The sequence below is a fragment of the Athene cunicularia genome (genome assembly GCF_003259725.1).
Source record: "Athene cunicularia isolate RWA chromosome 3 unlocalized genomic scaffold, athCun1 chr3_part1, whole genome shotgun sequence".
Lineage (NCBI taxonomy): Eukaryota > Metazoa > Chordata > Aves > Strigiformes > Strigidae > Athene > Athene cunicularia.
The window spans coordinates 121,442,084-121,467,056 of record NW_020799097.1 but is presented as its reverse complement, the minus strand read 5'-3'; the positions used below and the strand labels follow the sequence as shown (position 1 = coordinate 121,467,056).

The window sequence follows — 24,973 nt, the reverse complement described above, 5'->3', positions numbered from 1 at the left end:
ATGTGTATAAGAGACAGGTCGTGACGTCACCCAGCGAGGCGGGGGAGGGAAGGGAGGGCGAGGAGGGGAGTACAAAATGGCGGCGGCGGCGGGAGGGCAGGGCCTGTTATGGTTGCTCTGTTGTTTCTTAAGAGCGAGAGTAAGGCTGTGTGAAAGGTGGGGGAGCGTCGGCCGAGGATTTCCTCTGCTGCTAGGAAACCTTTTTTTGTAAGGCCTTGGATGTTGAGTGTTGCCCCAAGATAGGCCTGTATGTGCTCTCTTAGGTCTCTCCCAGCGAAAGGTTCCCACGGGTTCTTTGAGGGCTGTTAGAGCTGCTGGCTGCTGTTATCTCACACGCCCCCTACTTAGGCTGGTCTCCTTTAGCCACTTTTTAAGCTTTACTGCCAGAGCTTGTGCTGCTCTAGCTTCCTTTTTCCTTATCTTCTGTTCTTTGCAAAAGAAAAAAAATCTAGGTAGAGAGAAAGCTCAGCACAGGTGGGCCTTTAGAAGCACGGCTCTGAGTGGTGCTAGCTTTCTTAATGTTCTGGCTGCAACTTTCCTCAGGTTTTTAATTTTGCATTGCAAGAGCCTATCCAGGCTGGAAGGTGCTCAGTACTTTACAGATTTCACAGTGTTATATGTTAGTAGTTAATTATACAAAACAAAAGGAATTGTGATGAGACAGTTCTTGAAAGTGTTTATGTGTATGTTTTGTGGTTGATGCTTGTACCCTGCATAGTTCACATAATAAAATGGCTCATACAGATGGATGCAAATGAAGATGAAAGATGTAGTCTTCATAGCCTCTTTAAGGCAAGATTTAGGGCGATGCAAATGATTGCATAACTATGGCTGACCCTCAGGGAGTGATCTCTATATATTGTGAAGTTTCAAGTAGGCCAGATGACACCTTTAAAAACCTCTGTGAAGGGTAAAGTAAAACAGTGAGTAAAGATGGTTTGATTTCACCTTCTCTTTACTGCTTTGCCCTTCTTTCTGTGCTCTCTCTGCTGAATATGTTTATTTTGGAGCACCATGACACAGCACATAACACTGTGACGAATGAAGTGGTGATGTGAAAACAGTAATTACTTATAAAATATCGTTGTGTTAATATTGCCAAAGAGAAGATTCAGTACCATGCTGATGTTGTTTTTCAGGCATTTGCTATTTGGCTCACTATAGCTAGATACTTTGCCAGGGAAACTCAGATCAATCCTCCCAAATTCAAGGTGAATAGCAACCTAATTTAGGGAGAAGGGAAGACTGGATTATTACTTAAAAAACAGGTTAAATTTTCAGGACTGTAGCTGAGCATGAGCTTTCCAGTCTAAAATAGTAATTTCCTCTCCCTTCAGCTTCCTCTGGAAGAACTACTACCTCATCACTGTTGCCCTGTTTGTGGGAATGTGAGCTGGTCTAAGGTTAACAAAGGTTAGGAATTCCTGGAGAAATCTGGAATCTTGAAATCAAATGCCGATGCAAAAATGCTAAGAGGAATGGAGAATCTCCTATGTTGTGGAAAACTTGTCAGGAAACTAGTTAAATAAAGGTTGACCATGAAGTTCAAGAACAGATTAGGAGTTCTCATCTAAAAGACTGAAGCAAAGCATGGCAATAAATGTGCAGTTCTTAGAAACTGTTAATGACTGACAAAGGTTCTGTTTGGAAACTGATACTCGGCATGCATTTGTATCTGCAGAAAGGTGAATTTGGCCAGGAAGAAGAGAGTAGATTAGGGAGATCATGCAGAAAAGTCTAGCAAAAATAAGTAAATTAAAAACATGGTGATGAGTGAAAGTGATGGGAACAAAAGGTGATTTGCACTAGAAGAAAGCAAAACAAACACCAGATCATGACTGTAAACGGAGTTAATAGAAAATCAGCATAAAAGGCCTTGCTGGTAAGAACCTGGGCCTGGCCACAATGAGAGGTTATGTGTGATAAAATGGTCTGATCCAGGAAAGAAGTTTCCTGCCTGTTCTTATTAACATATACAGGTGGCTAGGACAGCTGCTCTTTTTGGGGAGAAAAAAATTTGAGTTGCTAGGATGTCTAAGAATAAAACATTTCTAGATTTCACTGAGAACTAGTATTAAAACTGACTGGATTCTACCCAAAATAATAATAATAATCATAACTTCAAATCTACAAAAGAAAAATAAATTTTGCTATAAAACAGTTGTGCTGCTTACCTCTTGCACTACGGTGTTATTTAGCTGATGCAAATCTGGAAAAAATCAGCTAAATGAAGTTAAATATGGTTAGAATTTCTATTGCATAATGTAATGGGACTAACATAAACAGAAATGAGGAATACAATACCTTAATTGTTACCTTTTTAAGTTATAAGTAGACAGCCAAGAACTTATGAAAATACAATTTTTATCTTGTAATAGTTATGTCACTGCTAGTAGTTTTGAACCTCTAGATGCAGTACAAAGATGAGCTAATTCATTTTTAAATCCTTTTTCTATTGTGCAAATGTTTTCTTTTATATCTACATATAAAAGAAGTTTAAAATACAACATAGTTTTTGTTAGTGTGTAGATAAGAGTCTGTAGAAAACCAGGACTTGGAGTTAACACTTTGCATTATATTATCTCTATTTCTGACTAGTATTTCTGCAATTACCAATATTTGAATGTGTTTTTTGGAGTGAAGTTTCAGACAACACAGTGTTTTGTCAGTTTCTGGTTTCAGTAAAGCAACTCTGCATCATAATTATAGCTATTCAAACTAAGATAAATTGTATCTTCATGTAATTGGAATCTGGTTTAGCTACAGATAAATAAACAGGTTTATGTACCTGTTTCTGTTTTTCAGCGTTATTAACTTAATGATGTGGCTTGCACAGTGCTTGACCTAATGTCTGGAAAACAGTTTCTGTGCTCCTGCTTATGTGTCTGGACTCTGGCTGCAGTACTTTTCATAGCATGCTTATTTTAAAGTGCTACTTGTGATGCTTTATCTGTCTCTAAGTTTTGGTGTTTTTTTAATATAGCATGTATCTTTGATCCTTCTTGGTCTTGCCTTGTGCTGGTCTTCATATAAACATCCCTTACTCACAAATGTAGATGGAAGCAATTTGGATAGAGCATTCCTCTCTTAACCTAGGGTGAGGGCTGCCACCTAATTAAATAATCTTCTGCCCTTACCCTTAACAGGCTGTAAGCAGCTTTTCCCAGCAAAGCAGGTAAACTCTTGGGATGGTGCAGTAAAGCTTGAAAATACACGATTTTTAAGCATATGCGTATTCTCATGGGCTCTAGTAGCATTTTATAAAAATAAGTAAACTCTTATTCTTCTTTAATGTTCTAGAAGAAAAAAAGAAAGCCACATTATATGAACTGGCTTTGAAGGAAAGTGCTCTTATCTACAGTGGGTGAGAAAGCTGTATTTTATCAGCAAAAAAGGAAGCCTTTTTAGATGGAAATTAAAACTGTCCTTGTTCAGCATGTTTGAATTGCCCTGTTAGTGCAGGTCCTGAACTCTAACATCTGTAAAACCAATGCCCCGTATTTGTTCATCTCATTTCATTTGTAATAACAGGTAGAATAATAAGCAAATCTAGATATACAATACTGACTAGAACTGACAAATGGTTGGAAAGATAAAGTGCCTCTCATTGTATCTCTCTTACACCTACATCTGTCTTTTCAGTTGAAACAAATCAAAGGGAGTTTGCTCTTATTTTCTTACATATTTGTGAGAGCATGTATAAATTGCCAAGGTTTGGGAGGAGAGGGAGATGATACTTTTCAGATGCAGTGAGACCCAGCTAAAAAAAAATGGTCAAATGAAAAGGTTAGGAATGCAGTGGAACACTGCTCTCTTTACCTAGAAAATGAGGAACAGGACACTCCTTAAGACCAGAAGAAAGGCATGAGTCACAGAAGCCTTGTGAAGCTGTAGGTTAGTAGCTCATTTTTGGTCACTCATTGGTTCATTTTGCATCACTGCAGGATGCTGGATTTCAAACTGCTAGAGCAAGTGCAGATGTATAGTTGTCTCTAGTATATGTGTGTTTACTGAAACAGTGGTTATAAATGCCTCTGATCTGAGAATCATGCTGCCCAAGGTGCTGTGAATTAAATGTCCTGATAGTAGGATTATTTCTTCGGGTACCCTTTTCAGCTCTTGGTGATAATTAACAGCCCCCAAGGATTTGAAGCCACAGATTGAAAACGCCTGCATGAAACTTTCTTTTTCTTAACTAGGTTATAAAGAGTGGTTTTCTGATTTCCTAGACTTACTGCCAGTTCTGGCTAGAATAAACTGGGGATAAAAATGCTTTCTGTATCTCTGACCCTGTGCCTGTAATTGTTTCACTGTATCAGATAGCTCTCTGCAGAACAAATATATGGAAACAATTTGCAAGAAAGGTTGAGACTAAAAGGTTACATTTTTCTTGAGACTGCTTTTTGCATAATAATTTCATGTAGTGATCTTATTTGCCTAGCAGCTGATAAGATTTCTTGATGGCATCCAGCTGTAGCTAGGGTTGGTGTAATTGGCTGCTTTTTTCTGAAGTCATTTGTTCTGGGGAACTCTGGTAAGAGCTGTGGGCTGACTGCTCAAAGACTTTGCAACAGCTGGAGGTAAGTGCTGTGAGCACGAGTAGAGTTTGATTTTTTCACTGATGTGCTTGTCTACCACTATTGTAAAGGCTTATTGCTTTTGTTTAACTCTGCTAGAGAGATGCATGTATAGGTCTGATTTGTGAAGTTCTTATCTTCCTCCAATAACCGATTAGGCAGTAGAGATTGGCCTGCACAGGATATTAATGAGCTGTTAATGTATGTAACCATCTTGTGGAAACAATAATTTGATTTATTTTAAGGTGGTATGTGTTTTATCAGTGGTCATGTGTTGGCTGACTGGTTCAGCTTTTGGCCAGTACAAATTCTGAACATGATGATTCAGGAAGCAGACTAGACCAATAATTTAATAGTGAAACAGAGCCTGAATTGAAACAATGCCAAAAGGTCTTAATTTGTTTTGTTTTGGTTTTCGTGGCAGAGAGAAAACTGGGGAATTGTTTGATTGTTGATCCCCTAAACAATTTGCATTGGGGACAAATTTTGAATACCAGTAAGTAACCTGATTCTTTCAAAACTAATTAACATAAATGTTGTTGTCATGTGGAGTACCTTTGAGCATATCAGTATGTGTTGTGGGGGGTTTAATGAATGTAGTGTGTTCTGTGTCTATTAACCCTTTTTGTTGTCATGGAAGAGAAGAATAATTGCATTAACAAATGCTGTCTGTGGTATGATATAATAAATTGCATCCATTTTAGCTGTGCATTTTCCGTAGCTTTGATTGTCATGATCTCAGTGCTCATATAATCTGTTTTAATTTACAGGGCTGTCAGCTGGGTGAAAAAATAAGTAGCTTGTTCAGAGCTTTCAAGGAAAACATGATGCAGCATGATCACATGTATTCATGTAAATGTTCCAGGCTGCCTCAGCTGAGGAGATGAGACCGCACTGAGGTATGCACTGTGTATGTGTGAATCTCCACTCTGTGCCTCTCTTCCACACAGAGATTTTCTTGGGAGTGTATATGAAGGACTGTGTGTTTGTAGTTTCAACTTGAGAAATAAGAGGGAGTATAACCCCATATGCCAACTAGGTCTGTTTGCCAGAGGATCTGATTTTTATTTTTTTTCCCACAGGAAGTGAGACGTGCATCGAAGAACTTCTCAGGAACTAGTTTGGTGTTCATACTACCTGTATTTTTATAGCTGTAACAGATTTTACTACTTTAGATGTGATGAAACTGGGTTTGGTGATGCTCTTTTCGTGAGGTGCAAAGCACCCAGTCTATCAACTGTGCCTGCCTATCGGTGTTTGGATCATTGGATACTGCCTTTTTCTTACCGTGGTAGTCTTCAGATATTCTGGGTCTGCAGCACAGGACTAGAAAATTGTCTCAGCTCTTTGGTGGTGGGCGAAGATTTTGTCCTGCTTTGCTGCATTCAGTGGAAGTGTGGAGTTATTCTCATGCTGCTGGACAGGGGTTTGTGTTTTGCTGCTACAGGTTCAGGTCCTGAATCCAAAGTGTTTGGACATTTTAGGTTTTATCCTTTCATCCTGGTGCCAGAAGGGATAGACTACCACTGAATGCTTGATCTTCACACTTTTGGCACAGTATGGTCACCTAAGGAATCAGAAAAAGATTTAGCTTCCTGATTTAGCTAACTAAAAAGATCTAGCTTTCCTTAGAGAAAGAGTAGTTAAAAGGCTGTAACTTTCTTTGTGCAGAGTCATTACAGCTGCTGGCAGCTCTTGCCTTGCACAGAGATTAAAGAATCCCTTACAGAAGTTATCATTTAGATGGATTTGCTGTTAATATGTTTTAATCTGAGATATTGTGTGATTTAAGTCTTTGGACCTTGATGTTGCAAAAGACTGCCTAATTAAAAGGGGCACTTGCCAGGGATGGGGTGCAGCTTGTTACCATGGTATGCTGTAAATCATGATGCTTCTGTCTTCTACCTGTTTGGCAAAGTATTATCCACTTTCTGATGTGGAATGGCTTTATAACTCCAGTGGATTTAATATTAACTTCTGATATTCTGATCAATCAAGATGTTATTGAATTCTCCCTCAAGAAAAAAAAATGAGATTTTCCTTTCTGGAAGGACCTGCAGAGTTTTCAGAGGAGACTTCAAAAGTCAGACTAAAGGCATTTGCTCATATTTTCATATCAGACTCTCCCTGCACCCTCCCCCTGCCCCATCTCCCAGCAGAGAAAAGGTATAAATAATGAAAGGTGAAGTTCCTAAGTAAATACCATGAAATTTTGAGTGACTTAGTCATACTGTAGTATTTTTCATTCCTCTGTCAATAGGGAAGAATTCTGCTCTCTGGAAACTGTGTGCTTTATTTTGCAGCCTGCTTTGCACACTGAAAACAACTTCAGATTTTGTACTATGAAGTGCTACCACTGGAATTTTACTACAGCCCAAACATTTTTACCACTGGCTGATAACCTCAAATGTGCTGTCCCTAGTTTAAGCGGCAGATATCATACGACGAGATACTCCAGGCTGTCCTCAGTGTGAAATCTAGTTTCAGAAAACCCACTCCTGTAAGCCTTGTCTGTGGCAGGAAGAATAAGACCAGTAGTGATTCTAATGCTTTTCACCAGGCAGGGAACTCAACAGAACGCTTTGTGGATTGGGTGCATGTGCTTATGCATAAATAACCAAATGGAGATTTAAGAAAGCAGTATCACACAAAAAAAGAATAGTGCAGATTATTCATTATCAGGATAATACTAATGAGATGAGACTATTTGTGTTGAAGTTCTTTCCACAATAATATGATTTTTTCAACTTTGTCTTTTGCCATTCAGCTGAAGTTGTTACATGACTCTGCAGACTTAGGGATGGCTGGTAAAATTGCAGTGGAGAGGTACTTACTTCATAATGCTGTGAGAGCTCTGTAATACATGTAATCTTGGTATTAAAATATGGAAACTTTAGTGTTATAATGAGTTGCCTCTTGTTGGGATTCTAGAGGGCTTTCTACAAGAGAATGGACATGTGAGCAATCCTGCGTGAGAACAAGACCGATAAGAGCCTCAGCCGAGCAAGAATGCGATAAGGATGTGACCCTGAATGAGGGGGGAGAAACTCGACGAGACAAATAACCCCTGGAAGGGGTTGGGACGGAAGAGGAAGTTATACAGAGCAGGAGGCCTGGCAAGGCTGATGTGGCACTTTTTATCCTATCATAAGAAGATTTAAAGCACGGGCTAATTTAACTGTCCAGTCTTGAGGACTTGTACTGCATGTTACTCACATGTGCAGGAGAACATTATAAAAGGGCTTTCTTAGTTGTAATCAATGGGCATTCCTTGATCACATTGGTCGTGTGCGTGCTCAGCTCTCCCGCAACCTCTGAGTAATGCTACAACTGCATGGATTGAAACTGGATAAAGATTTACTGAGGTGTATACAGTTCTGCTGGACTCCCTTTTCCCAAGGTGACAGCAGCCTGTGGATGAGACAGTACTGCCATTTTGACAAGCCGCCTTAGTGTAGTTGCAGTCAGTAACTCTCACCAATTTTGGACTAGAATAAACAACACTGTAGTGGCTTTTTGGTCAACGTAAATTGTAGTTTTCTGGTTGACTTATGCTGACAGGAGTATTTTGCTACCTTCCTGTTGCTAACCAACAGAGCTAAAAGTGTAGGACATGTTTGGGAAATGTTTATGTTCTGGCCCTCTTGCAAATAGAAACTATTCTGAGAAATACCCCTCATGGCATGGGGAGGCAGAGTGCTGCTTACTGATTTTGGCATATGAATGGCATATGATTTTGGCATGTTATTATGGCAAAGAATAAACACAGGTCATCAGTACTGTCTCGCCCTGCTGGATGTGAACTCTCCAGCTCTAGCAATACCTTGTTCAGGACTTCAGTAGCAAGAACTGAAAGCTTTCATTCCCTATGTCTGTATCCAGTAATCAGACCCTGGGATGAAGGGGACTAAGTACCTCCATATCAGGGAATACATACCCAGTCTTCTGATGATCAAATGAAGTGGCACTTAGTACTGGCTTTAGTTTAGGGTTGGGGAAGAGAGAAGGACTGCTGTTACGGAGAAGGAGGAGCACATATATCATCCTCTTGGGAGTGAGCCCCTTTCTCCCTCTGCTGACCAGGACAGTCTTGATTGATAGCATGTCAGATGTACCCACATCTGGTACAGTGACAGAATTTGTCCTGTGTATATGGAGGCTTCCTCTTTTTCTCAGATTCATAAATGGAGATTTAACTTTCATACTGAACAACCTGCAGCCCTTCTTGTGTGGGCTGTTAGGTTTTTGGTTTGGCTTGGTTTTTTGTTGGGTTTTTGTTTTGTTTTTTTAAAGCACTGCTGTTCTGAGTGCAGTAAGTAGAGCCTATTTTAGATTAATTCTCCTGGGAAATAATTTCCAGTATAACCTGGTTGTCAACACTCAGAAGCCTTTGGATATAGCCTAAAACCATTTGTTGCAAACCTTGGGAGGTCAGAGTCTTTGAAATAGTTATGTGGAGTAGGCAATGTTTTAAAAATAAAACAAAAAACTTCCCCAGATCTGAGCTGTGCGGCTTTCAGAGCCTCCCAGTTCCTGCAAAGTCTTGAGTGACCCTGCAAATGGGCTTTTTAAAGAGGAAATGCTGCTAGCTGATCAAGGCCCCTGAAGGTGCAAAAAATGTGGAGAGTGTCTACAGCCAGTAAAACTTGTGGTACTAAGATGAAAAATATCCATCATTGAAGCAGTCAGAGTTGGAATCTTCAAAAGTTTTTGGGCTCTGTGGGTAAAGCACTAGATTCTTGGGAGTTCTTGAACTGAGCTAAAATATAACTTAACCAAGGATTATACCATCTTTTAACTTATGTTAATGTGGAGTGAAGAGTATATAATAATTAAAAAAAAAAAACCAAAACAACACACAAACAAAACTTGCAGTACTGTAACTCCAGGTTTGGCACTATATCTTTGTACAGTGTTCAATTAAGTATCTGGTTTGTATAACTGTTGAGGAAGAACTTGCCTCCCTGTCCTAAGTCATTTAGTTTATTGGTATTTTAGTAACATTCAGTGCACGTTTTACTGCTCAAATGGTTAATTTGTTAGTGACCATGTACATTTATTTTGAATATGTGGGTGTTCTTTCTGACTGAATGCATACCTCTGTAGATTTATGCTATGGAACATAATGGAAGCTTAAAATACTCAGTTCTTGGTATCATAGTAGCCAGTTTAAGCGTTTGCTCAAGATCTCTGTTCCTGAGTAACCAGCTCTGAGTCGTCCTCTGTGTATTTCATGTCAGTTTTGGGATAATTATATTTTGAAAGAGATTGGGTTGGGGGTAATTTTGCAGATAACTTCCAGTTAAGAGGTTAAAATAGTTTCCCAGGGGTTGTCTGGTTCCGCTGAGCTATGAGATTGGGCTGGAAGCATACTGAATTCCCGAGCAGACCAACGAAAGGCTGTTGCTGTGGGGCAGCCCCTGTTGCCCACTCCCTTTGAGCTAGCATATAGACTCTCCAGAATCCTTAATGTCCCCATTAGCAGTGTGTAGTCCTGTTCAGGAACCACACCTTGGTCAAATGAAGACCACAGAACAGGTCTAGATGTTCTTATCTGTGTAAGGTTTAGCCTATAGCCTGCTGTTTCTGTTCTGTTTTATGGGATTACTAAGCACTCTAGTACTAAGCTGAGATCACACCTAGAGTACTGTGTTCAGCTCTGAGGGGCCCCCAACATAAGAAGGACATGGACTTGCTTGAGTGGGTCCAGAGGAGGCCATAAAGATGATATGGGGTCTGGAGCACCTCCCCTCTGAGGACAGGCTGAGAGAGTTGGAGTTGTTCAGCCTGGAGAAGGCTCTGGGGAGACCTTATAGCAGCCTCCAAGTACTTAAAGGGGCCTACAGGAAAGCTGTGAAGGAAACGGGAGAGATGGGGGGTGTTCAGGAAAGCTTTGTCAGGCAGCGTAGGGATAGGATTGAGGAGTCATGGTTTTAAACTGAGAGTAGATTTAGAACTTCCCTGTGAGGGTGGTGAGACAGTGGCACAGGTTGCCCAGAGAAGCTGTGGCTGCCTCATCCCTGGCAGGGTTCAAGGCCATGTTGGATGGGGCTTTGAGCAACCTGGGCTGGTGGAAGGTGTCCCTGCCCATGGTCAGGGGTGGGGGAGTTGGACTAAATGATCTTTAAGATACCTTCCAACCCAAACCATTCTGTGATTCTATGAGGTTTCCTGTGGAGTTGGGGATGCCAAACCTTCATCAGGACCACAGTGATTCTTTGCTACAACTATTAAGAAATAAATTGCTTTAACATCTGCGAGGTGGATAAGCATTGACACTAGAGTCTAAGACAAATTTTCTAGTATATATGCTTTTCTGGCTGTCACTTTGGGAACACCTCTAGTAAAAAGTCTGTTCACACCACTGAGTTTAAATAGGGGATTTTTACTACCAAAAATCTGCATAAAACCCAAACAGAATAGCTCGCTAATAAAATTTCAGGTATTAAAAGAGAGCAAAATCTTAAGATGAGTATTTTCTTTGTTTCAGTATTGCAGTCTAAATTTATGATGAACGAAGTTTTTTAAGTAAAGATAACTCTTTACTGTTTCATGTTTAAATGAAAAAAGTATTTCTATGACTGTGTACCATACAAGTTTGAAAACGACTCAAAATATTAAAGGTATTAATAAGACAACCCACTTAATTTGCTTAGCTGTACAATAAACAGTTTACAACTGATAGCTCTAGTGTCAGTGTTTGGGGATGTCTGGTCCCTTGCTGTGGATTATTTTGTAAATGTAAATGAATGTTTTGTGAATTAATAGTAAAGCATATTTTTTAAGGATAAAAGGAGATTTAGTTTGACCTAATTATCTAGTTACTGCTTTTTGCAATAACACACTACTCCCTGCAGCTATAGCTAATACTCAGTTGAAACAAAGATCACTTCTGTAAATATGTAAATGTTTGTTACTTCAAAATCCCTTAATAGAAGATGCTAAATCTGTAAACCTTGGTGTTTGAGGTCTAGTTTTGATTTGGATGGCCCTTGAAGAGACATTCATATTCTAAGCTGAGTTTCTTCCCTCAAATACCTGCATTGTCTTCAGTAATAAATTTGCATGCGAACTGGAGGAAGGCGTTTGGCCTATTCTTAGAGCAAGTCAAAATTATACTCTGCTTCTTCATGATCAGCTGTACAGCTTCCTATTATCTCTTGTGTAGCAACAATGTGTGCAAGGCACAGAAGGAAGTCTTTGTATTGGAGGAATTTACAGCCTAAATATAAAGGATAACTAGATGATATTAAATGATTTTATTAGGGTTAAGATCTCGCTGTTCTTTTATGCATAGATGCCAGGTGTGTACACTGGCTCCTGCTGTGCTGCACAAAAAGAAGAGTATATTTTGCCCTTCTTACTGGAAGCTTCCCACATATGATCTACTTGCACAAACCTGCATGTGACTACTTCCTAGCTCAGTACTTAAAATGTTATCCCTCTTAGCTTCAACACTTTGTGTAGTTGAAGTTTTTCTAAATTGAATTAATCTGACAAGTGGGCTGGGGAGCAAATACACAGTTATGTTGGCAGACTGGGGAGAAGGGAGAAAAATTTTAGTGAAAGAATAGAGCTTTAATAGGTGGCTGGGAGTAGAAGCTGATTTACTTGTCCAGTGTCACCAGAGTACCACCTCCAACTACAGGTGTAGCTACTTACACACATTGGGTGGGTAAAGCTGGATTTCATTATGAGACTTGAGACCAGGGCCGGATCTGGGTCAGGCTGAGAGTTGGAGGGAGTATAGCGCATGTAGACAGGGAAGAGCTGGCAACAGATGGCATCATAGTGGAAAGAATGAGGCAGCTCATCAGCTGGCAATGTTTCTGCTGCATTTTGCCAATTATTTGTTTTTCTTCAAGGAGGAATTCAGTATTTGGCTAAGTTTTTTGTCATTAGTTTTTTATAGTCATCTATCCTAGGAAATCATCTTGTCTACTCTGAATTTAGTATTCCTTACATTTAAAGCAATTTTAATGCTAAGGAGTATGACTAGTGATCACATTTTAAGACTGGATTTTCTTAATCAAAAAAAAGTCCAAGTTATATGTAAATGTTGTGGCAAAGAGTTCCCCAAAACCCTGAGTGGAATATTCATCTTTGTGGCAGATGGTTCTGCTGTAATTACTGATTCATAATCTTTTGAAAAAGGAAGTAAGCCACTCATGAGTTTATGAACGAAGCATTTCAACTAAATTAACTTCTTTATATCACCTTACTGCTTTTACGTAAGCTTAGAGTTAGGAAATACTGCTTATATTTTACAAGCGGGGTGATTTAATTTAGTGATTGTGAAGAAGAAAAGGACTCATACATTCATTTTTTTATTCAATAAGTTTTTCTTAAGCTTTGTTAAACAATGAGATAGTTTTATTAATCATTCCTGTTTTTCTTAAGCAAAAACCTAAAATGTGTAAAACCAATAATTAACTTAATCTCTAGGGAGTTTAGCAGTTTAGTTTTCAGAAGAGATGGGATTCTCATTGACTAGTTTTTCATGTTCTTTTTTTAAAATTCTTGCCATAGGTTTAAATTATCATTAACTTACTAATGAATAACACTGATCATTAAGCTTTAAAATTTTAATACTTTTTTTACATCTGTTTAGTTAAAAAAATAAGTAGCTGCCTGTGAGAAGGACAACTGCTTTCTCAAAGGGAGATTTTATCTAATTATACATAAACATTTATTCCATGTTCATCACCATAGTAACTGAGGCCTCAAATCAGTGTGCTTTGCTGAGCAGGGTTGCAAATACTGTAGTGAGCCAAGGCCTGAACTCCTTCATGAAAGTGCAGTTTCAGATTTGGTTGAGACATGGCTAGTCCCTGCTACACCTTCCTGACCTCTCCTTTGTGATGCTCTTTGTATTCCTGTGGCTGCAAGTAGGGCAGAATCAGGGAGACACAGTGTGACTGAAAAAGAACTCCAAAAATTAGTGTACACGAAATCATCCTTCTGATCTGTCTGAGCACTACTGATGCATGGAGAAGGGTCAAGAACGTGTGATTGTGGTAGGTGTGGGGAAAGACAACTACAAATTAAGCTGATTACAAAGCTGCTACTGAAGCTACTTGTTGAGGGCCTGACTGAAATTGTTGAAAAACACATATTGGGTTGGGAGTTAAGCCAGTTTAAGTGAGGAAATGATCTAACCTGTATTAATTTTGAAGTGTTTTTGTGACTTGAGCAGTATATTCTGAGCCAAGTATATCTACTGCCTATAGTGAAGTGCAGTTCTGAGAATGGAAAATGCTAAAAGTTTGGAAATACGATGTACCTTCCCATATGCTGACCTCTGAAAAGCAGCTGCAGTATTTTATCAGAATGTTCACTTTAGGAGCTCTGTTACAATAAACTTACTGCAGCTCTGTAGTTTCAGATTTGTCTTTTTATCTGTACCTAGACAATTGCTTTCAGAGAAGCCTCATCTTTTTACTTCAGCTTTCTTTTTAACAGCAGCAAGGGCTATTTCTGTAGCCTATTTGTAAATAAACCTCAGACTTATTCCTTTTTCAGCCGCTTCCTCTGTCTTATAAAACATTGCAATAAAATGTGTTTTATAACTACAAAACTTTACAGACTCAGCTATTAAAACATTTATCTTAAAAAGTTGATGAAGGCTTTTACTTTTTATCTGCTACATTAACCAGGCGTTCATTTTGAGCCTTTACAATTATGGTGGCATTTTATTTTCCAGTGCACTTTAGATCATCACTTCACCATCCAAGGTCCTGATCCCATGGAGATACACACACTTGTTTAACAATGCATGTTCCAAGCAGTACCACTGATTTATTTCTCTTCTTGTACTGTTACCTGATTTGAAAACAGTCAGGTACTGGGGCATCTACATTACTTCTGAAGTATTTGCAAAAAGATAAATGATTTGCAGGTGTAACACAGCACTACAGTTAATCATGCTAGCAAACTGCAGCATGAAATGCAATCTTGTATAGCCATTTATAGTCTGAGTTTTTAAGAGCTGTAACTATGCTTTTGGCTTGGTTAACTTCTGTGGCTGTTGTAGATTACATTTGCAATCAAGTTGTTGCCAGACTTCCACTCGATGTTAAGGTCATATTTACTACTGCGCAACCGCATAGTGAAGAGTTGCAGTCAAAGCAAAATAAACTTTAAGACTCTTGATGAAGCAGCTTAGTGTCACTCTCTGGGAGCCTGATAGCAAGTGGATGTTGGGCAGAAGCTCAAACTGACTGTAGACCAAAGCGGAATGTTGTTGGCAGCAGTTAAATTTTACTGTTTCATTATAGCTGATGTGTCCTTGATTGCAGCTCTAATAAAAACATCTTGTGCGTGTTCCGAGTACTGTTTAAAGAAGAACATAGATGTAAGAAAACTGGAGTCTGCAGCTCTCCATATGTGGTGTTAGTACTGTGCAAGGTTTTCATCTATTAGCCAGCCTGAATGATCTGGTAGCCTCCTAAAAGAACTGTGCACATGAAATTTCTGGCACTGCTGATGAAAAAAATACTGTTCATGGAACTTTTGAGTTCCTGCTGTTCTTCCAGGGAATGAAAATAAAGCCTAAGTGTGGTCCTCCCAGCTGAGGGTTAAGGTATGCTAGCAGTGAGCTGCGATGGAGCTTAACATTATGGCTGTAACTGGTCTGGATTAGACATCCACACCCACACGCCCCTTTTTGTTTTAAGATTTGTAGATAGATGCATCTTTGCTGGTGTGAATGCCAGTAACTATTTGAGTTTAAGAAAAAAAAAAAGACAAACCATAAACCAAATCAAAAATCTGGCCAAGGGGAGTATTACTGCCACTGGCATTTTGAGAAGCATCTTTTAGCAACCTTTAAGGAACAAAGTGTATGCAGTGATGATCACCTGCATTTGATAAGCAAAATTCTCCGAAATACTAAGTTCCCTCTCTGAAAACAGGCCACAGAGCAGAGGAGAAAGATTTTTCTATTATCCTCACAGGAGAGATTATATAAACCTAATTTTTGTAAAACACCAAAAATTCATAGAGGACCAGCACCTTATTATCCCACTTGTATAAAAAGCTTCAACTGGAGGTCTCAACTTTCTGAAGACCAATCAAATATGGAATATTAGTACGCTGGAAACCAAACTTATTTATTTCTGATACTATGGGCAGATATTTTTCCCCCAATTTTCAGTTCCTGAAAAGCTGAGACAACTGGTATTTGGGAGGATAATTCTGCTAGCTTTCCGGTGTGTTTTGCAAATATTTTGCAACATGGGTGCAAAAGTTCACAGAACAGTGTTAGCATTGGAGATATAATAGAGGTATGGCCTGACTCAGTGTGGTTTGTGTACTCTCAAATCTCAGTGAACCTGATGGGATCTGAAACCTTTTATCACAACTAGACTAGGCCCTTTTTTCTGCTGTCGATTACTTTTCCTGACCTATTTTTGGTTTGGTATTCTTTCCCATTATAGACATGATTAAAAGCAATTTGGAATAATTCCATTACTCGTGTATCAGGGAGGAACTAAATTACCAAAAAGGGATCAATTTTGGTTCCTCTGCTTCAGTATGATCAGTATGAGAAGACACACCTATGCTTTTTAAATCATTTTTCTTAAAAATCAGGTATCTTTGTAGAGAAATTTAATGTTTAGTTACTCGCACTTCTACTACAATGCAGGCACTTTTGCAGGCTCCTGCTTTTATTTAATTGTTGTACTCAAGGTATGAAAAATAAGAACACTTTTGTCTCCATTGATATTTCACTGATGCATGTTACTTGGAAATGGCAGTGTATCACATAGAACATTGTAAATGTTCTCTTTTACCAGGCAGGTCAAATAAATAAAGCCATTCTGGGTCATAAAACTTTTAAAAGGATTCAATGCTTTTGTTAAGCTTCATACATGTTGTAATGATGTCCAAGTGTTATGTGAGTGTTTCATGTTCCAAAAAGTGAGCTTCGAAATCAATGTATTGACTTTGCTCCTAAGCTGGAGGCTCTGTAGTTGCCCAAGTTCAAGTTTCACACTTAAACAGCAGTCTAACTGAAGCAGAAAAGTTCCGGTAACTGTTCTGTTTTCCCATTGTTGCTTTGCCAGGCAGGAGTTAAATCGTGCTCTATGGAGACTGCACTTGGACTCTCCTTTCACATACCCTTTCCTTTCGTTAAAATTGTGGTATGCCTCCTATGCAAGAGTAGCGCAAAAAGGAACTATATTGGGATAAAAGATCTAGTACTCGTTAATGTTCAGGGTTAAGTAGATATGTAGCTTAGTAAGCATCATACCCTACCATTTATTTTTTGCTAATTTGGAATAAGGAAAGGGTTGAGGCCAAGAGAACCTTAGAGGGCCGAATTATTATTTTAACCCTTTGACTTGTTAGAAAGCAATACTTAGAAGGAAAAAGAACGTCACACTTGATGTTTACCAGTCTCATGTCTAGGTGCCATAGTAATTTTAGAGGTATGGTATAGAGCTAAGTAGTCTATAACATTAGTTATATACAATCTTAGTTTTGAAATAACTACTGATGGAGAAATTGCTCTTCAGAGAAAAAGAGGGTTTTTTTGTAGAAGATTTTCTGTTACAAAATTTCCAGATACTATAGCAAACAAATTAATCAGCCCAAACATCCAGTTAACTTTTTGTGTGTAAATATTTAATTTCTGCTAAATGTGCTTGAAAATGATTTGGCAGGGTTTTACTTGGCATTTGTTGTTCTAAACTTTATTTGAAAAGTAACTAATTTTTGAAGGATCTTTAATATTAGGAAGTGATTTAAGTAACAAGGGACAATTTTTCCCTTTTCAGAATTGTCTGAGATTTTTCTGATTCTTACAGCTCTAATGTCCCTTCTTCTTTCAAGTAAAGCAGATAGCTGGTTAGCAATTCTGAAATTCAAGCTATATGTCTAGGTATCTAGCTTTGGTGAAAACAGTCTGGATCAGTTTATGAGTGATTATTGGAACTGGAGTGAAATCAAGTAATTCTTGTTTCCCAGACTTGAATTCTAATTACCTTCCTTGTACTCTGACCTTTGCCTTTTTATCTTGGAGTAAAATCTACTCCAGTGTTTTGTGTTTCTCAGTTGTAGTTTCACCTTGTAAGAGAGTGATTTATTTTCAGGATCCTTAAGAAGTCCATAATTTCTTTTCAAAGGTGGGGAGGGGAATCTACTTAAAGATATAGGAATCATGGAATAAGTGTAAATATTGACTTTGTAAGCTACAAGTCCTACTGGGAAACTTAATGTCAAGTTCACTTTAAGTCCTTGTACTTAAAATAAGTTAAATGAGTGCTGAAAATATAGTGTTCCTTGGTAAAAAGTTTTACTTGACCTAAGATTTAACCTTCCAGGATGATGTTGGCTGCCTTCTAAAACATATCATTGGGGATGCTTTTTCATCTACTTTTTATGTTCAGGCTTTGTCAGTATTCACACAACTTTCAGGACACTCTCTGACATTTCATTCTATGAAACATCACTAACAGATGTAATTATGATGAGAAAAAAGGGACAACCAAGGCAGTGTTACACAGCTGTCTCTTTTCCCTCTGGGACTTATTAAGTGTTACACAAACAAGACACTCTGGTTGCCTTTGCTTGTATTGAGACTTGCGGTCTTTTCTCAAACTATGCTGCCTGGCTTGGTTTGTTTCATTATTAATATTCTGTTAGCAGTTTACATTTACCATATAGCATGATAATTTTTCAGAATTAATTACCTGTGAACAGGAGAAGTTTTGTTCTGAAAAATTACCCTGAGCATGGAGTGTGATGTGATATGGTCTGCAGATTGTTTGGATTTTTTTTTTTCTTCCTAAAATGTTAGATAGGGCTTTGATTAAAGACAATTTAACACCACTAAGTTGTCACACCAGAGATAGCTTCTCTGACAATATTTAGCCTTCTGTTTAGCTCACCATGGCCTGCAGCTGAATCTGTCTTTACTAGTGTTCATTATGTATAAGCCAAAACACAGCCACATGCTTATACCTTAGTTGGCTTTGAAGTAGTATCAAGTAGTGAAGACAGGGAAGACTTGTAATATATTTTTTTTTGAAGTTACTACTTTAATAGGAGGAAAGAGTCCTGAGCAGCATGTGCTATTTATGTGGCTAGTCATAATTCAAGATTGTAAGACATTTACAGCAGAAGTATTTCACTTAATCCTTTCTGTCCATTTTGCTCCATGAGCTTTGATCTGTGATTAGATCTGTATGTACAGATCTTTATATATAGCAATTAGTTATTCATGGCAGAACTGTTTCTTGAAACTCATACAAAGCTCGAAACTAGGTGAGTAAGGTATCTGTAGTGCTCTGAGTGTGCAAACCCATAATGCATTTGCAAACACAGAAGCTGGTGTTCAGGCTTATTACCCATCATATGCAAAATATGTTTACCCTGATATTTTGAATTTATTACAACAGGCCTCAAGGGCTCAATTCTCCCCTTTGTGTGCATGTGTTATTCCCACTGTTGATGATGGGGATTAGCTGTACACATCAGGAGGAGGATATACCCGTTTGACTAGAATTTAGACAGCAGGGAATATGAAATTCTTTAGCTATTAAATAGTGAGAACAGCACAGCTTAAGCATCGTTCCCACTTGGCTTTGTGATTTTTTTTTTTTTTTTTCTTCTAAAGAAGCAGTAGTGGAAGTAGCAGCTGTGAAATGTGATGATAGCACAGTGCTACCTTAGTAGAAACTGCAGCTCAGAGCTGCAGATAAGTGTGGCACAGAATTTTGAATGGTGGAAGCAAGCTGTTTTTCTAGAAAAAAGCACCCATTCGGGTTAACCCTAGTAAAAGCTGACTGTCACTTGCTGGATTAATAAATGGTTGTCCAGAAGAGGATTGCTTTCATTTTTGTCCTTTAAAATATATTTTCAAATTTCTATTCAGTATTTCTTTCAGCTATTAGGCCAGATGTCTTCTCAAGATGTTATGTTCTTTGAATTACTGTGATTTATTGTTGTTCTTCTAGTATTGTCTGGCTGACACCTTCAGTCACATGAATGAAATTTATATGTGTCAGTTATGTCTGGACATAAATGGTGTTGGACGACATTCTCACATTTTTCTCCTCTGTGAGTAATTGCATTAGGGGTGGGGAGCCGTAATTGTGGGATATAACACAAGGGTCCAAGAACAGTTTCGCTTATAAATGCTTGATTTTTCTGTTTTTTTGTGATGTGGGTTTGTGGGTTTTTTTTCCTTCGTTTTCTGAATCTTCCTTGCTAATCCTATGTGGAAGCTGTCAGGCGTGGGGCACGCTAGAACTGTTTAGAGCTCCTACACGTTTCCAAAATGAGAGCTGGGAAAGAGATTCAGTCATCTTTGCAAGAGGAAAGCTCCCTCCTGTGGAAGAGAGGAACCTCTGCAGTGACTGAGAGCAACGTTAGGGCATAAAACTGCGATTTTAAATTAGCAGAAAAAAGAAGGGGGCACAAGCCCTGTAGGGGTTTGCAAATGCTGGAATTCAAAACCCTGTTCCCTGTTATTTTTCCCAGAGTAAATTCTTCAGATTTTGTGTGACTTCTTTCTAAAAATGTATATCAGTTAGAGCTGTTTGTGTGTAAGCAAAACTGGATAGTTTAAATACTGTGGCTACAGTAGAATCTTTAGTGTTAAAGGGTTCTAAACCAGTGGATATTTATAAGATTTTGCTTTCTGTAGCTCTTTTCTGAAAAACCTCAGTATTTTTGGCACCTCTGTGAATTCCAGTTTGTAGAACTTACATTACTTTTAAAATTATTTTTATTTTTCCCTTTTCTAAGTGTGATTATCTGTTCTGTATATCCGGAAGATCTGCATCAAAATGATTTTGGATCTTGAGCAATTGGGGGTCCTTGGTGGAAGGCTCTGCTGAGTTCAAAGCTCTATCTGACTTGGAAAATACAACTACACAGAAGGCATAAAGATGGATTTGTGATGGGGGAGCTGGAACTAGAACTCATTTTAATATCAAATTTCTGCTAGTATTTTTACCTTTGAGCTGAATAGGATTCATGCTTGTGATCTGAAGGTGGAAGGCTCTAGCTCATTAGCACGTTAGCAAAACCCTGAGGCGTTTACTTCCATAAATGCTAATGTTATTCCCCTGAGAATGGAGCACTTCGAAGGGGGTGGGAAGAGAGATCATTTAGCATTACAGTGGAGATTTAAATTTATGAACTCGGATTCACTGCCAGGTAGAGGACTGAGACAGCACAGAGTGTGCTGACCTACTGCAGAAAAATGCTGTGTTTAGATTGGGTTATTGGGATCCTGTTAATTGGCGAAATGCTAAATTAGGATCTTGTTCAGAGCCAGCTGGGTTCTAGCTTGTGGCACACAGCAACACGGATGTAACTTTGGTTACAGAAGCATTTGATTTGGCACATTCTTCGTGATATGAAGTGAGATTGGTTCTGTCTTTAGAAATTTATGGTGTACCTGCTCATTTTTATGTAGTTTGGAGTTATCTTTAAACCGGGCAGTAGTTGTTCTATTCAGGAAGTAGTAGCCTTATTTCTAAGAACTGTGAGGGTCCTGTAGATTGCATGAATAGTCCTTATGATTGTGCATGTCAAGAAATGCGAGCTCCTGAACCTGTGGGAAAGCAGAAACTTCTCATGACACTGCATGCAACGATGGCCAAAGTCAGGGTGATGAGGGATGCTGGCAGAGGTGCCCTGTTAGGGAGGTTCAGTACTGTCTGAGCAACCTGCACCTCTGTCTCTGCTCTCCATCTGGACCACAGAGCACTCAGTGGCTGCTGCTCTTCAGGTGCCAATTTGAATTAAAAAAAAAACCCTCAGCAGTTGTGAAGGGGAATCCCTTGTGCCTTTAAGTACTTGCTCTAGGTTCTGCAAGATTGTAGTGTGTTTGCGTGGGAGAAATTGGCCTACACAGTTACAAATGGGATGGGGAGTCTTTTTCATGTGGCTTACAGATGGCTCCGGGGTTTTTAAAGTTCCTTCATGGTACATATTTCCTCTTAGTAGCACCATCTAGTGATTGCCCGGAGTATTTTTGATCGCTGCTTTTTTTTTCCCTCTGGCAGTTCTAATCTGGTTTCTTAAGAAACTGAAGATTGTGTTGAGCACGCTCTGCCTTGCTCTTCCTCCTCTGCATGCCTCTACCCTCAACGTTAAATGTTTTTCATGAAAATTGAAAGAGAATCTGAGTTGCTTATGAAATTACATATCTGAACAGAGTACAGTGTTTGAAATTAGTGTCCATAATGACAGAGGAGCTGCTATATGATTTGAACCATAATATTAAAACACCAGAGAATCCACGGGAGGTGGACAGGAAATTAGTCTCCAAAAGTTCCGTAGTTCACTGAGATATACTACTGAGAATGAAAGGCAAGTAAAAGTTTTACTGTGTTTTTTAGTGATTTCTGTGAAGGAACTGTGAGCTGGAAGAACATTACTTAAAATCCCTGAATCCTCGGCAGTTAATTATCTTTTACTGGAGCCATCGGAATTGAAATAATAATAAAAATAGAGGAGAAAATTTACCAGAGCTGGGAACTTATTTTTTATTATATATTTTCCTTATACCTGCTCACTTTAAATGAAGTGAAAAATTTGTGAGGATTTGTTAGACCATGAATGAAACAGAACTGCGGAGAGATGTTCTGGTGTTTTTGCAGTAATCTTAAGCACTGGTTTGGATTACCTAATGCAGAGTGCACTAATGCCTTGTCCTCCTCCAGGAATTCTGCATCAAAGGGGCTACGCAGCAGGTAATTTATAAGTGATCTGATATATGATAGAGCCAGCCTCCTTTTTCACAGCATCCTAAGGAACATTACCTCATTTAATCTTGCATTTCTATGACTTTAATAAAAACCCAGAAGGAAAGTAGGAGAAGGACTAAAATTGATTCTACCTTTTTTCTTCTCAATTGAAGTTCTCCACTGTCAAATAAAATGTGAAGTAACACAAACTTGAGTCTCATGGAATGGAAGGTGTTTGCATGATGCATGTAATGAGCATATAAAGGAGAAAGATTTCCTAGATTTGACACTTGAACTTGCTGTTAACTTGTTTTTTGGCCCTTCTTATTTGTAAATAATCTTTAAAATTGGTGCTAATGGTCAACACATTTAAAACACTTCTTTGTGTGTGTGAATATACATATGAATATGTGAGTTCTTGTAATTTTTCTCTCTAGAAAGTAAGAACTGATTTTTTTTTTTTTTTTTTTTTTTTTTTTTTTTACCAGATACACTGTAAAAGAGAAACCCAGGTGGCTATTTAAGTAATTGCATTGTTTGTCCACACAAATTATTAGCTTACATCAAGATTTGCAGCATGCAGGATTTAAGAATCTGAAAAATAAAAAGAAAATTACTCCAGTCTTTAGAACAAGTAAATGGGAACAGTGACAGTGAAATTTGCCTGTGAGTTTTCCTGGGCTACCTTACACTGTCTTGACAGCGACAACACTTCCTTTCTGGTGGGAGAAAAATGTGAAAATGATGCTTTCTGCAGAAATAATCAGTCTGGATCTTAGGATTCCAGTTTCGTGATTTTTTTCACAGCCAAGCATAGCTTGCATGAAGAACTTGTCAGAAGGTGGATTGCTAAACAGTTTAGATTTGTCTTTAGAGCCAGAGAAGTGAAAACAGGTAATGTGTGCTAACTGGGGAGAATCTGTGCCTCTTCTCCCAGTGTAAAGTTATCGTCTTCATAGTCTGCTCTTTAAGAGAATCAGTAGTGACAGAGCAGGTGAGGCTGTGATGGTAACATGGTTAATGTCTAGATTTTGGTGTTTTGATTAGAATAAAGATGGGTGAGACAGTTGCTACAAGGCTAGCCTGGCCATGGCGTGATGCAGGTTAACACTATGTTCTATCCAGGGTTCCCTGTATATATCAATGTATCCCTTGGTCTTGATTTACAACTGGACTGTTCACCAAGGTTTCATTTATGTGGGAAGGTGGGATGCAGCATGCCTACATTTTATCCCGGTGTTGAATTTGGTTTCAGGCAGGGCATGTACCCTGATCCGAGAACTGAGAAGTGCTCTCCAATTCCTGTAGCTACTTGTTCTTTTTTGTTGCAGCGGTGCCTCACAGGAATACAGCTCACAGACTGCAGTGATGCTACTTGAGTAGGAAGTGGCACAAAACTAGAGCAATGAACCCTGCCTGGCCAGGCTGTGCTGACTTCTGCTTTGAGTGCTTCCTAGTATCTCTAGTGCTGCTCCGCAGGGTGTTAATGTACTTACTTGGTACACCCCTCTCTGTAAGGAGGTGTAAGGGCTTCCTTGTACATCCCGTAATATGGAATATACTGCTGCTTCCCCCCGCCCCCTTGGATTATTACATTAAAAGTCATTGAATGACTGGGAGCCTTACAAGTTTTGCAAGTAGCTACTTATTGCAGAGCCTTCAAGGCAAATGAGTTTGTTGATTGAACAACAAATGGTGAGAGAAGAGTCTTTTCTGTCTCTCCATTATGGGTGAAAGATGAGATGGGACATTAGAGGATGGCAGGTGAGCTGTGATAATACTCACTATCAACTACTGACTGCCTGGAGAATGCTTTAGTGAAATCTGAAAAGTTTTGAGGTCGGTATGCAATGTGTGGAAAGTTACTGATGCTGAGTTTAGCAAGCCAGAAGCTTAAAGCTACTTACCAGTAAAAAACATTGGAAGTTCTGTAAGCGACTTTTGAGGTTAGGAGCAGTCTTTCTACTAAGAACCTGGAAGGAGTATTAGAGGTGACTGTGATGGAAGACAACCAAAAGAATTTTTGGGAGGGTCCTCTGGTATTGTTATATTTCATGTGAAGACTACTAGTGACTGTTTCCCCTGCTGCCTGTGGGTCAAAAGCTCAGTGTCTTTGAATATGCTCTGAGAGTCTCCTCTTTCTCTTGCTGTTTCTGTAGTACCATGACTCCAAGCTCATGCTCCTCCACTGTTTTCCCTTTAGATGTGGGCAGAAGTTGTGCCTCAGATTAGACATGATCACTTGTAAACTTGTAGAATGGAGTGCATAGGAAAAAATGTACTTACCTGTACTAGTCATGGTTCTCAAAGAATAAAGACTATAGGAGGATTGACGAGGTGGCTCATAATCTCCATTTCCTGTGCTGTTTGGATCATATCTGAGCCCTGGAGCCAAGTATGTGGCAGCATTCCTTGCTTGCTTGTTTATTTGTGCCTGAGGGCTGCTGCTCCTGCTGGCAGTGCAGGGCCGAAGCTGAAGGAAATAAGACTTGATAGTTGGTTTTATTTTAAAAACAAGAAAAAATCTGCAGGAAATTTTTCAGCTCTGCTAGCTCATTATGTAACTGATTCTGTACCTGTATGCAAGCACAAATGTTAGTTCTTGATCCCTAGAGGAAAAAAAAAATTTTTTTCTAAGATAGGGCAAATGATCTGTAGAGGAAATCTTTTCTTGTATTAAAATGGTTA

The 24,973-nt window shown here is 38.9% G+C and overlaps 1 long non-coding RNA gene across 1 annotated transcript; it reads left to right on the top strand.

The window, feature by feature from the left end:
• The first annotated feature begins 4,277 nt into the window (after positions 1-4,277).
• On the top strand, positions 4,278-23,152 carry LOC113478595. Its single transcript, XR_003398092.1, has 4 exons — positions 4,278-4,580; positions 5,002-5,073; positions 5,348-5,476; positions 23,093-23,152. It is a non-coding gene; the product is annotated as an uncharacterized LOC113478595 (long non-coding RNA).
• Positions 23,153-24,973: the final 1,821 nt, after the last annotated feature.